This window comes from Triticum dicoccoides, chromosome 1B, assembly GCF_002162155.2.
Source record: "Triticum dicoccoides isolate Atlit2015 ecotype Zavitan chromosome 1B, WEW_v2.0, whole genome shotgun sequence".
In the NCBI taxonomy this organism is placed as follows: domain Eukaryota; kingdom Viridiplantae; phylum Streptophyta; class Magnoliopsida; order Poales; family Poaceae; genus Triticum; species Triticum dicoccoides.
Window position 1 is genome coordinate 396,394,645 of NC_041381.1, and position 10,284 is coordinate 396,404,928.

Sequence of the window (10,284 nt, forward strand, 5' to 3'; positions counted from 1 at the left end):
CAAAAAAACAATCGTGGCAATAAAGTGCGCTATTGCAACATCCATGTGGGAAATTGCCACATGTTTTCCCATGGCAACACTCACTTGATGCCACAATTTGATTTGTGGAGATAGCTTTAATGCAACATGTAATGAATCATGGCGCCTAATATCTCATGGCGATAGACATTTGTGGCAACAACCTATGCCAACGACGCTCGTTTCGTGGCGCATTACTCTTCTGTGGCAATAGTCAACTGTGTCAATAAACTATGCAACAATCCTTGTTTTGGTGGCATTAGGCATGTTGCCACGACCCACTACACTTGTGGCAAAAAACTATGGCAACAATCCTTGTTTTCGTAGCATTAGGCATGTTGCCACGACCCACTATAATTGTGGCAATAAACTATGGCAACAATCCTTGTTTTCGCGGCATTAGGCATATTGCCACAACCCACTACACTTGTGGCATTAACTTATGGCAACAAATATTCCAGTTGTCGTAACAGGAAATAGCAACATACTTGTTTTGGTGGCGATAAATAGATATCACAACAGGTGAAATGTTTGTAGCGAGAAACTATTGCGACAATTTAAAATTTGTTTTCGCGGCATTAGGCATATTGCCACAACCCACTACACTTGTGGCATTAACTTATGGCAACAAATATTCCAATTGTCGTAACAGGAAATTGCAACATACTTGTTTTGGTGGTGATAAATAGGTATCACAACAGGTGCTGGGTGGCTGCTGTAGCACGAGCTTGCTCTTCAATCTGGATACGAAACCTTTGAGAACTAGTTGAAGGTTTGGCCATGTATCCGTACCCACGAGGCTTCAATGACTTGCATTTCAGAGTGTCTTTGTATGCGGTCTAGAAAATATTGTTTTTCTGCTTACTTGAAAGTGGACCTTCAGTTTCAGTTTCTTTGTTTTGAACCTCTTGACGTGCTTTGTACTAAAAATGAAAATAACAATTATAGGTACGACATCAATATTGACACTATATAAAAAATGAAACAAGAATAGCACGATCCAATGCATGAATAATCCCAGCTGATGATGAAACACACCGAATGCACACCATCGAATAACTATAGAATAACCAAAAATCAGTGTACTTACTTAAACTTTCTAGGACTCTGTGTTAGACCATGTTCCGTCGTTCGTGTGGGTGAGCTCCAAGTTTCTCTGCAAGTAATATAACAATGAGATGCTTGAAACACAAAATCATATTAAGCAGCGAGGCATACATATTTAGTTAGACTCATACCTTCTCAAAGCTTACTTGTGAGTAAGATTTTGATCCAATTTTGTGTTGTCTTCTGTTTCTTACGGTTATCGGCGTTCTTTTGGCTGTGTTCCTATCAATTCATTGAAACCAAATACAACCAGTCAGACAAGCTACTGTAGAAGCTGAAGATATTGTACTGAGTGTGTACCCAAATAGTGTAGTACAGTGTGGGCTGTGTGCGTGCACGGGTGTGGATACAGTGTTTTGTGTAAGTGAACATCAAAAGAGCAGAGCTAGCATGTGTTGGTGGTTCAGTGGGAAAAAGGGCATTTGTTGCCTTGAACACACACCGAGTCTAGCTGCTCTGCTTCTTCTCTGTTCTGGCCCTGAGTCCACATTACATCTAGCAGCTTCAGTGTGAGACCAAACAACCAAATATAAAAGGGGGAGAGCAGGAGACGCCCATCAATATTGACAATCTTTGAATAAGACTTATTAAAAAAACTGAAGTATTGAAAACCACAATATTTTTGTCAGTGGGTACTAGATACCACAGTTTTGACATACCAAAGTATGTTGAAGTATTGAGATTACTGTGACATGTTTGGTTGTGGCCGCAAAACACAATATTGATGCGTTCAAACACTCAGCTACCTAGCCATTAGCAGTGCAAGCACACGCCTGCTGGCCGGAGCTGATCAACATGCTCAGCTAGCTAACATACGGGCCATCCCGTCAGGAGCCCGGAGGAAGAAACAACCAGCTCATATGTCCCTCTCACTCCTTCCCGCCGGCTGAGCCGAGCTGAGCCACCGTTCCATGCACTCGCAGCCCCACCCCATACTAAAAGTACCAGGTGTAGTTTGTTGTGGTATAGTTTGAACAAGGATACCTGAATCTGAATTGTCGAATACTTCAAAAATCTGGGGTTCTTTTCGCCTTCTCTGTATTTTTAAAACAGGTTTGGGGTTCTCTTTATTATACAGAGAAAAAACTGCAGTTTATCGAATACTACAATATTAAAACTACAGTTTTAGCGGCAATCAAACAGCTCATTGTAAATAAAACTATGGTAATCTAAAAAACTGCAGTATTCTTGAAATGCTTAGAAAATACTTTGCTATCAAACGGGGCCTAGTACATTGGCAATAGTTTCTGAAAAATTGGGAATGAACAATTATTGCAAAAAAGGAGGGAAAATACGACGATGGAGCGACTTATTGCAATATTATTAGACTATACACAAAGTCTCCCGTCTCCAGTCTTGTGGCTGTCCACATTTGATAAAGTCAAGTAAATGAACTGAATTCTCAACTTCAGAATACCCACGTACATAGAACTAAAAAAAATCTAAAGAAGATACCGCCTAAAAGCACAATTTTTGCAACGGTTAACCCGAGATTTAAGATTTACTACATCTATACGTCATACTCTACCTTTGAGCTGGAGCTGAGGTCAGTGGCTGATCGGATTAGCATGGATGATGCTAGATGTAAAGCTCGAGCCCAGCGCAGCTTCGCTCATCCGCTGTGGTTCGTCGAGTGATCGCGTGTCGGCGTGACGCTACAACACCTAAGGGCATTGACGCCTTGATGCCCAGCCACACCAAACCTACCCAAAAGGCTACAGCCCACAAGGCTACGCCAAGGCCTGGCCACGTCTGAACAAGACCTGGCCTACCCATGAACCAGTTCCGAACAAGGCTGCCGTGGGATTGTCTCTGTACCTGATGCACCACTGTCAGCCTAACCTGGTGCACGACCAAACAACTCTACACAATCGCTTCAAGAAATCAACATCGACCCTGGTGCCTATGCATCAGGGAGGCTCCTAGTAGCTCCGCCCCTGCTGTGAACATCATACTGCAATTAAATACACTCTGAAGGTTCAGCAATTGAAGCAGGATATGAGGCAGATGTACATCGCTCGCTACTTGTAACGAAAAACACTATGAGACTGATCCCATCAGCCAATTGAGGTAGGATATCAGGAGTATGGAATACCAAAAAAAACTGATCTACATCGCTTGCTATGGAGGTTCAGGGATGCGGCAGAGATGGTAGGATACTGAGTCTAATCTAAAGATTCAGACTGAACCGAAGCGAAAAGAAGTGAGCTGACAGATTGGGGGACAAGCAAGATGGGGGAAGACAGACCTTGAAGGTGTGGTGTGGCTTGCAGCCCATGAGCTGGAGCGCGCTCTGCAGGATGGGGCGCGTGCAGGGGAAGCTGCTCCTCTGGCGGTCGTCGGCGACGACAATGTATAGGGGCGGCTGCTGTTTGGTGGCGGCCATGTTGTCCCCTGCCCTGACTAGTTCTACGACCAAGCGGCCAGCGGAGGAGAGAAGGGAGGAAGAGAGCGGCGCGTCGAGGAGGAGGAGCTCGTGGGGGAGGGGGTTTGAGCCCGGGTGGGCATTTGTCGCAACGTGCAACACCGAGGTGGTGTCGTGCTTGGTCCAGACACGGGATTAATGGGAAAGGGGATGAGACGGGAACCACGTCGGCACCGACGCCAGACCGGATCGCTGCCGCCGCCGGCATGGCCGAGGACACGGAGACGCGGCCCACATCGGCGGGCGCAGAGGAGATGGAGGAGGGCGAGATCGAGGAGGACCGGAGGTTCCAGAAGGGAGGAGATCGGGTGGAATAACCTAACGCCGTGCAGCTGACTCGAGTGTGGTTCGCTGTGTTGACGCCGTTATGACGCCGGCAGCACAGAGAAACCAGGGGCGAGAGCTCAGATCCAATCTCCCATGGAAGACGTCGTGGTGTGGTTCTGTTACGAGGGTATTTAGCGGGAAGGTTAATACAAGTTTTTTTTGAACAAAGACCCTAATTTGGGACCTTTTAGCGGGAGGTTAAAAAAATATTGGAGCAAACAACAGTACACCCAAATTAGGTCGTGAGAAAGTAATTATTTTTTATTCTAAAAAAGTAATTATTTTTTGAGGGAATGTTCTAGTTTGTAAATCAATTTTGAGACGGGGGAATACTAATTTTTGTTTGTAAAAAGTTATATCATGGTTAAAAAACCACCAAATTCGAGAATCGTGGAGGGGCCATCCGGCGCCCTCCCATGTAACATTCTCGTCGTCGATATTTGTATAGTCGTCGCCATTTGAGAAAGCCAATAACCAAACGAAAAAAAGTTTCCCCGCTTTATTTAAAAAAAAAAAAGAAGCTAGCCAACTCATCTCCGGGAGGTTCCCCTGATTTCAGCCTTCGTTGGCCGCTGGATCGTGGTTAATCTAGTTTTTGACTTTGTTTGGGTCGTTAGAGCTCGCTACTCTCGCTGCTGGTTTTGACCGCGCGGTAACTTCACATGGCGAATGACGGGTGGGCTCTTGTCCTGTGCCTATTGGCTGGGTAAGCCGCTTCGAGGTGCGAGTGCGCCCTCTCCCCGCATGCCGCGTGCGCGTCGCGCCATTTGCGGGGGCGTGGGTAACCCTGCCGTCGAAAGCCTCTCGGCCCAATCCAATCGCCCGCACTCCACAACCCTCCCTCCCTCCTCGATCTCTCTCCCTCAGCCACCACAAACCCTAGGTCCTCCCCTTCTGCCCTGCTATCCACCGCGCCGCCTCCTCCTCCCCTTCACCATTCCCTCTAGCGGCAGGCACAGGGAGACGACGGCGGCGCTCGATTTGATCCGCCCCGCTCCCCTCCCTCTCCACTATGCCTCGGCCTCGGCCGCCCCGTGCTCTGCCGGCGCCCGTCGGCCTCGATCCGGCCTCGGCAGGAGGAGCTCGCCCTCGAGACAGGAGGAGGGGAGCAGCAGGATACAGGAGCATGGCCTTCTTCTCGCGCTGCAGCCGCCGGCCTTGTCCTGCTCGAGGAGGAGGAGGAGCAGGAGGGGCGCACCCAGCCACCAAGGTAGCCGTCGTCGAGGGCTTCTTACACCTGAACCTCGATCTCCACGGTGCTGGCGTCCAGCAACTCGAGTTCAAGGTGCCCCCCTCCCCTCTCCCCCCTCTCCGTTTGGTTCTTTTCGGCAGCCGTGGATGTGGTTTCCCCCTCACCCCTCCCTGTTTTCTTTGTTTTGTTGGTGGATGCAGGGAAGGAGAGGATGATGACGCCCAGACATGGAGAGGAACAACAGCAGCTCAAGGTCTTTTCTCCTCCACGCCTCCCTATGCCCCTCTCTCGTTTCTATGTGCTGTTTTGTTCAAGGTTTGCTGTTTTGTTTGCTCCTACAGATGCTAATGTGGCTGCCATATCTGTGCCAAGCAGTGCCTGCTTATAATGTGGTGAAGCTACAGGAAAGAGGGAGGAAGCCGGCGACAGGGTGAAGGAGCAGGCCGGCCCTCATGGAGGCAGCGCTACCAGCCAGCTAGGGAGGCGGTCCGGCTCGCCTCTGCTATGCCGTGAGCGGCGGCGCTACCTCTGCCTCCAGCCTCACCTCCTCTGCCAACCATGGGAAAATTTAGGGGAGACCCAAGGCGAGCTTCCCCTCTGTTGCATGCACTCCTGATCTCTAAAGATTTCTGTAGCCTAAATGCCTATGTACCATGTAAGCAAGCCTAACCTAATGCACACCATCAGCTTGATGAATTACCAAATGGTTTGTTTTTGTTGCCATATAGACCGTTGACGGGTGTGCAAGAGCCCTTCTAATTGGTGCTCTATGTGTGTTTTCTTTTCTTTTGTTGCAGAATAGTAATTCAAGCGGATGGCCAATGCGCCTTGGTGTTTAGCGGTATGATGGTCGGTGAAAGTATGTTATATATATATTGCAAGGTGATGGGCTGCTGACTTTTGTTGTCCACTTCTGCTGATTTCTACCCACTTCTGCTTAATTTGATATCTGTTGTATAAGTAATGCACTAATATACAATACATAAAAAATGACCCGTGTTATATTTCAAAAGTATGGTTTTGCTATGCGTTGCTTGGAATCATTAGTGTTCGTTATTTTTGTTCAGATTTGTTGTGTATGCATGGTAGACCTTTCTAGGTTCTACTTTCTTATTCTTCAGCCATAATTCAGTTCATGATAGTTGCTGCTGTACCAAAGTGCAGACATTAAAATATTTTAGAACAGAGCAATTAGATGCTTTGAGTCGTTCAAAACTGAAGGGAGCACCGAGGTATCACATTTGTAAAATCATGCATATGCAGGAGCTCAGCAGTCTACCGACCTAAATTTCTCCCCAACTTATGTCTTTTTATTCAGTCCAGAATTTTAGGTTTCCTTGGTCACCACGGCCTCCTCTCTACTTGGCTCTCCTCTATCTTGTTTCTCTATAAAAAAATGGAAACTACCATGAGAGATAAATGCCAACTGAAAGTTAAATTCAGTTAGAACTAGCTTTTTGCACGTGTGTTCTTGATTCTTCATGTACGACCACATAGTAGGGACGCAACAAATATTTGTTAGCTAGGTTGCTTGCCTAATGAAGCTCCCATGTGGACCATTTACTGCTCTGTGTTATTGGAATTTGTTTGTAGTGTTCGCTCAGGCTAAAGAAATTCATGTCATTTTCCTCCATTTATTTCCTTTTATACATAAGTGCTACCTTTGGCAATTGCTCTGTCCAGCCTATTAATCACCGAGAAAGATTTTGATGCAATCTGCTGAATAAGCTCACATTGTTGATTGCAGGATCGTAAGATGCTTTTACACATGATTGTGTGATGCTCAGAGACATTTTGCACAGTAGAAACTTCTTGTGAAGCTTGATTTTATTCAGGTGCCTAACTGACTACCACTTCCTCGGCGTTTGTGCTGACCAGCATGTCGTACACTTCTTGTGAAGCTCGTTGTTTCATGTGCCTAACTGACTGCTGCTTTCTGTATTCATGCTTATTTGCATCCAGATGTTGATTTTGGGCTGAAAGATTATTGCAAGCTTAGAATCTTTTAAATGCCCTTATTGACATGATTTTTATGATAAACTTCCAAAATATTCATTTAACATTGCTATTTTTCTTTTCAGAGCCATATGATTTTTTTATAGAAACATGTGCAGAGTAAAATGGACACATCTTCTGGTACATCTGAGGTATAGAATCGGCAATCTTCATTGAATGTTGTAACATATTTACAACTAGATTCAATTTTAAATCATAAATAGAAGTTGTTTAAGTTTCGGATAGTTATATGATGTGCCATGTGCATGCTTTATAGTTACCTTGCAAGTGTCGTGATGTTGCATAGATATTTCTTTATCTATATGAATGTTGGACCCTACGTGATTGATCTTATTTTGTTCCTATGTGAGAACTAGCTCTCCTTTAGTAGTGTAGTACTTCTATACTAAACTGAACCGGGAATGGTTTGATTGTGCTCTGTAGGACAGTGTGATTTCTTTTCATAGAATGTTGTCATCTATATCTTGCTGAAGTACAGAACTATTGGTCAGTTAATTCTCTCACTCATCAATTTACAAATTCAGTACTCCCTCTGTAAACAAATATAAGAGTGTTTAGATCACTATTTTAGTGATCTAAACGCTCTTATATTAATTTACGGAGGGAGTATTTTATTTCACATGGGGCTTGGCTGGTTTACGTTTAATTCATGCATCATATATGGTTGTTTAGTTCAGACTTGTGCATGTGCATGCATTGGAATTGATTTAACAAAGATATAGCATGATTCTGTACATAAAAATAGTATGAGTATGCATGATCTATGAATAAATGCTCGGATATAGTTAGTCGTGAGATAGTAGGAGTATCATGAGCTTACAACCTCTGGATATCGTTAATACTTAAATGGCCTGTAGTTGTTCAAAAATCTGGAATGTCTTTCGAGAACTGTTGATCAGTGTGGCTATAAGTATTTCTCAGAGTTTTGGTTGCATGGATGTACATTAGAGTAGCAGAGGTTCTTATTTTACTTTGTCCAAAAGAGGGGCTTTTACTTATTTTTGTTCACAATTTTTATCTAACTTTCTATCAGCACCGACGACCACAATGGGATGGATCAAACAGCCAAGACGCAGAGTGTGGTCGGGCAGCGCCATGGGGCAGATCTGTGCGGCGCAAGGGGCGGCAGATGCGAAACTGAAGCTTCCCCGAACTTCGGAGCAGTCAATCGAGCAGATGGACACGACGGTATGTAATTCGTCATATTTAGAACAGCTAGGAAAAGTGGAAAGTGTTTTTTCTAACCTAAGTGAAAAGTGGTTGGTTACTTCTGAAATGGAAATTAGTAAAATCATCAGAAAAAATAGTAACTCTTCAGCTTAAAAATTGTAGCAATATTAGTGTTGGTCGGTGGAAAATTGTGAAGTTCAGTCCCCAAGCCCTGAATCATAAACCTGATTAGAGTTCCTGTCATATTTAGAATAGCTCGGAAGTTATGGATTCATCGTGCTATTTCTGATTTTTTTGGTTTCGTTCAACAGCGAACCCAGAAGGGGGAGGCTCCTGAATAATTCATAAGTCAGCAGCTGAATAATTGGAAGAATCATTTTGTACACACAAGATAGTACTGACAACATAATGCTCAGTCATTTTTGAATTAGGTTCAGATAGGTATGGCTTATGGGTCTTGTACTGATAGTACTGACAATGTTGATTAATCCTTCGATGGAACTTGTTAGCAGCTTTGGCCATATGGTTTGATGTGCTTAAATAATCAATATATGATAGTACTGTGTATAGTATCAGCTGCACTGAAGATATAAATTCTGTTTTGTGCAAGCAGAGTGAGGATTGGTGCTACCGCCCCTGGTAGGAGCCCAATGTCCTAATCGAACTACTGTCATGGAGAGGGCAATACGTGGATTCGCTTCAGATATTGGAGATAACGCCATTGTGCCGAAGCTCGGAACAATCTTCGATACATTAGGTGAAGCATACGATTTTTACAATCTGTATTTATGGGAGAAAGGATTTGGCATTCGATATGGTAAAAGCTGTCTGAATGTCGAGAGGACGGTATGTGAATCTGGTTTCAATTCTTTCTTTATGAGCTGGTTGTTTCACTAACATGTTCATCATCTCATTTGTCGTTAAATTGTGGTTGTAGTGGAAATCTATTGTGGATAATACTGGTCTTGCCGGCGTTAGTGCCCTACTCTGATAAGGCTGCTGCAGTCTGAACCATTCATTGTATCGCACGTATGTGCAGACGAACACTGACGATCGCACAAGCACATCAACGTGTACAGCAGGGATTTGATGAAGAATTTGAGGCAGAACAATGTGAACCTTGCTAAAGTGCACAACATTAGGCAGTTTCCTTGGGTCGATGGAGAATGTGCCTTTCACAAAAAGAGCTTCAAGGAGCTTGTGTGGCAAAATAAGCCGCGAGCAACCGGCTGATGATGTTAGTTAAACGATGGAGGTGTTTGCGGAGCTTGGTTCAAAGGATCCTCACTTCACATATCATGTGCAGGCCGATAAGGAGGGAAGGATAAACGCACTCATGTGGGCAAATGGGGACAGTAGGCTGGTGCAAAAAAGACTGTAGCTTATTCTCAAATTTTCTGTCTCTAATACTGAATTTGGTGTGTACCGATAAATCATGTAGCGTGTGAGATCCATCGTGCAGTTTAACTGCTAATCCCAATTATGTTATGCATGCCCTGAAGCTGATGAATTTGTGTTCTCCTATACTGAAATGTCAAATTGATTGTGTGTATGATTGGATACTTCTGCAGAAAGTACATTGAACGTGTGAGCATTATGTAGATGGAATTGTACTGAATCAAGTAGCACTGTTTTGAGCTGTAGTTTGGACGTGAACTCCGTTGCATCCAGGATGCATATTAGTCAGAATATGCCCAAGTACAGAATCTCATAGATGATGGAGCTGTAGTTTTGAGTTGTAGTCAGATTCTGTACTAAAGTATAGATAAGCTGCATCAAGTCAGGCCTGAAGCAGTTATCCCCTGCCTGATCACACTACTTATTCAAAATCCATCCATCTTGCTATCTTGGTGCAAAGCAGGGCAAAAAAGGCTCCGTTCGTCTTCTCCGAGCCTGAATCGGCGATTACACAATCGCATGCACTGTACACACTATTTTGAAAGTTGCCTGTATTGGGGGCCGGTGACGATCTCGGTGGCCTGAGATTTAGGCAATATAGAGGAAGGGGGAAGGTGTCGAGGTGTACCAG

General features: G+C 44.5%; 2 long non-coding RNA genes across 6 annotated transcripts; one reads left to right on the plus strand and one right to left on the minus strand.

The window, feature by feature from the left end:
- Positions 1-495: 495 nt before the first annotated feature.
- LOC119337410 lies at positions 496-3,883 on the minus strand. Its single transcript, XR_005163314.1, has 3 exons — positions 1,257-3,883; positions 1,109-1,174; positions 496-941 (listed from the first exon to the last, which is right to left on the minus strand). It is a non-coding gene; the product is annotated as an uncharacterized LOC119337410 (long non-coding RNA).
- A 727-nt stretch (positions 3,884-4,610) lies between these two features.
- Positions 4,611-9,807, plus strand: LOC119337414. Of its 5 annotated transcripts, none has more exons than XR_005163329.1 (9): positions 4,611-5,162; positions 5,270-5,322; positions 5,411-5,951; positions 6,817-6,904; positions 7,151-7,216; positions 8,119-8,273; positions 8,567-8,696; positions 8,869-9,101; positions 9,193-9,807. It is a non-coding gene; the product is annotated as an uncharacterized LOC119337414 (long non-coding RNA). The 5 variants fall into 5 exon arrangements; XR_005163328.1 differs by lacking the exon at positions 8,567-8,696 and adding an exon at positions 7,509-7,571 and having other exon boundaries at positions 4,615-5,162; XR_005163319.1 differs by lacking the exon at positions 8,567-8,696 and having other exon boundaries at positions 4,623-5,162; positions 5,411-5,724; positions 5,867-5,951.
- Positions 9,808-10,284: the final 477 nt, after the last annotated feature.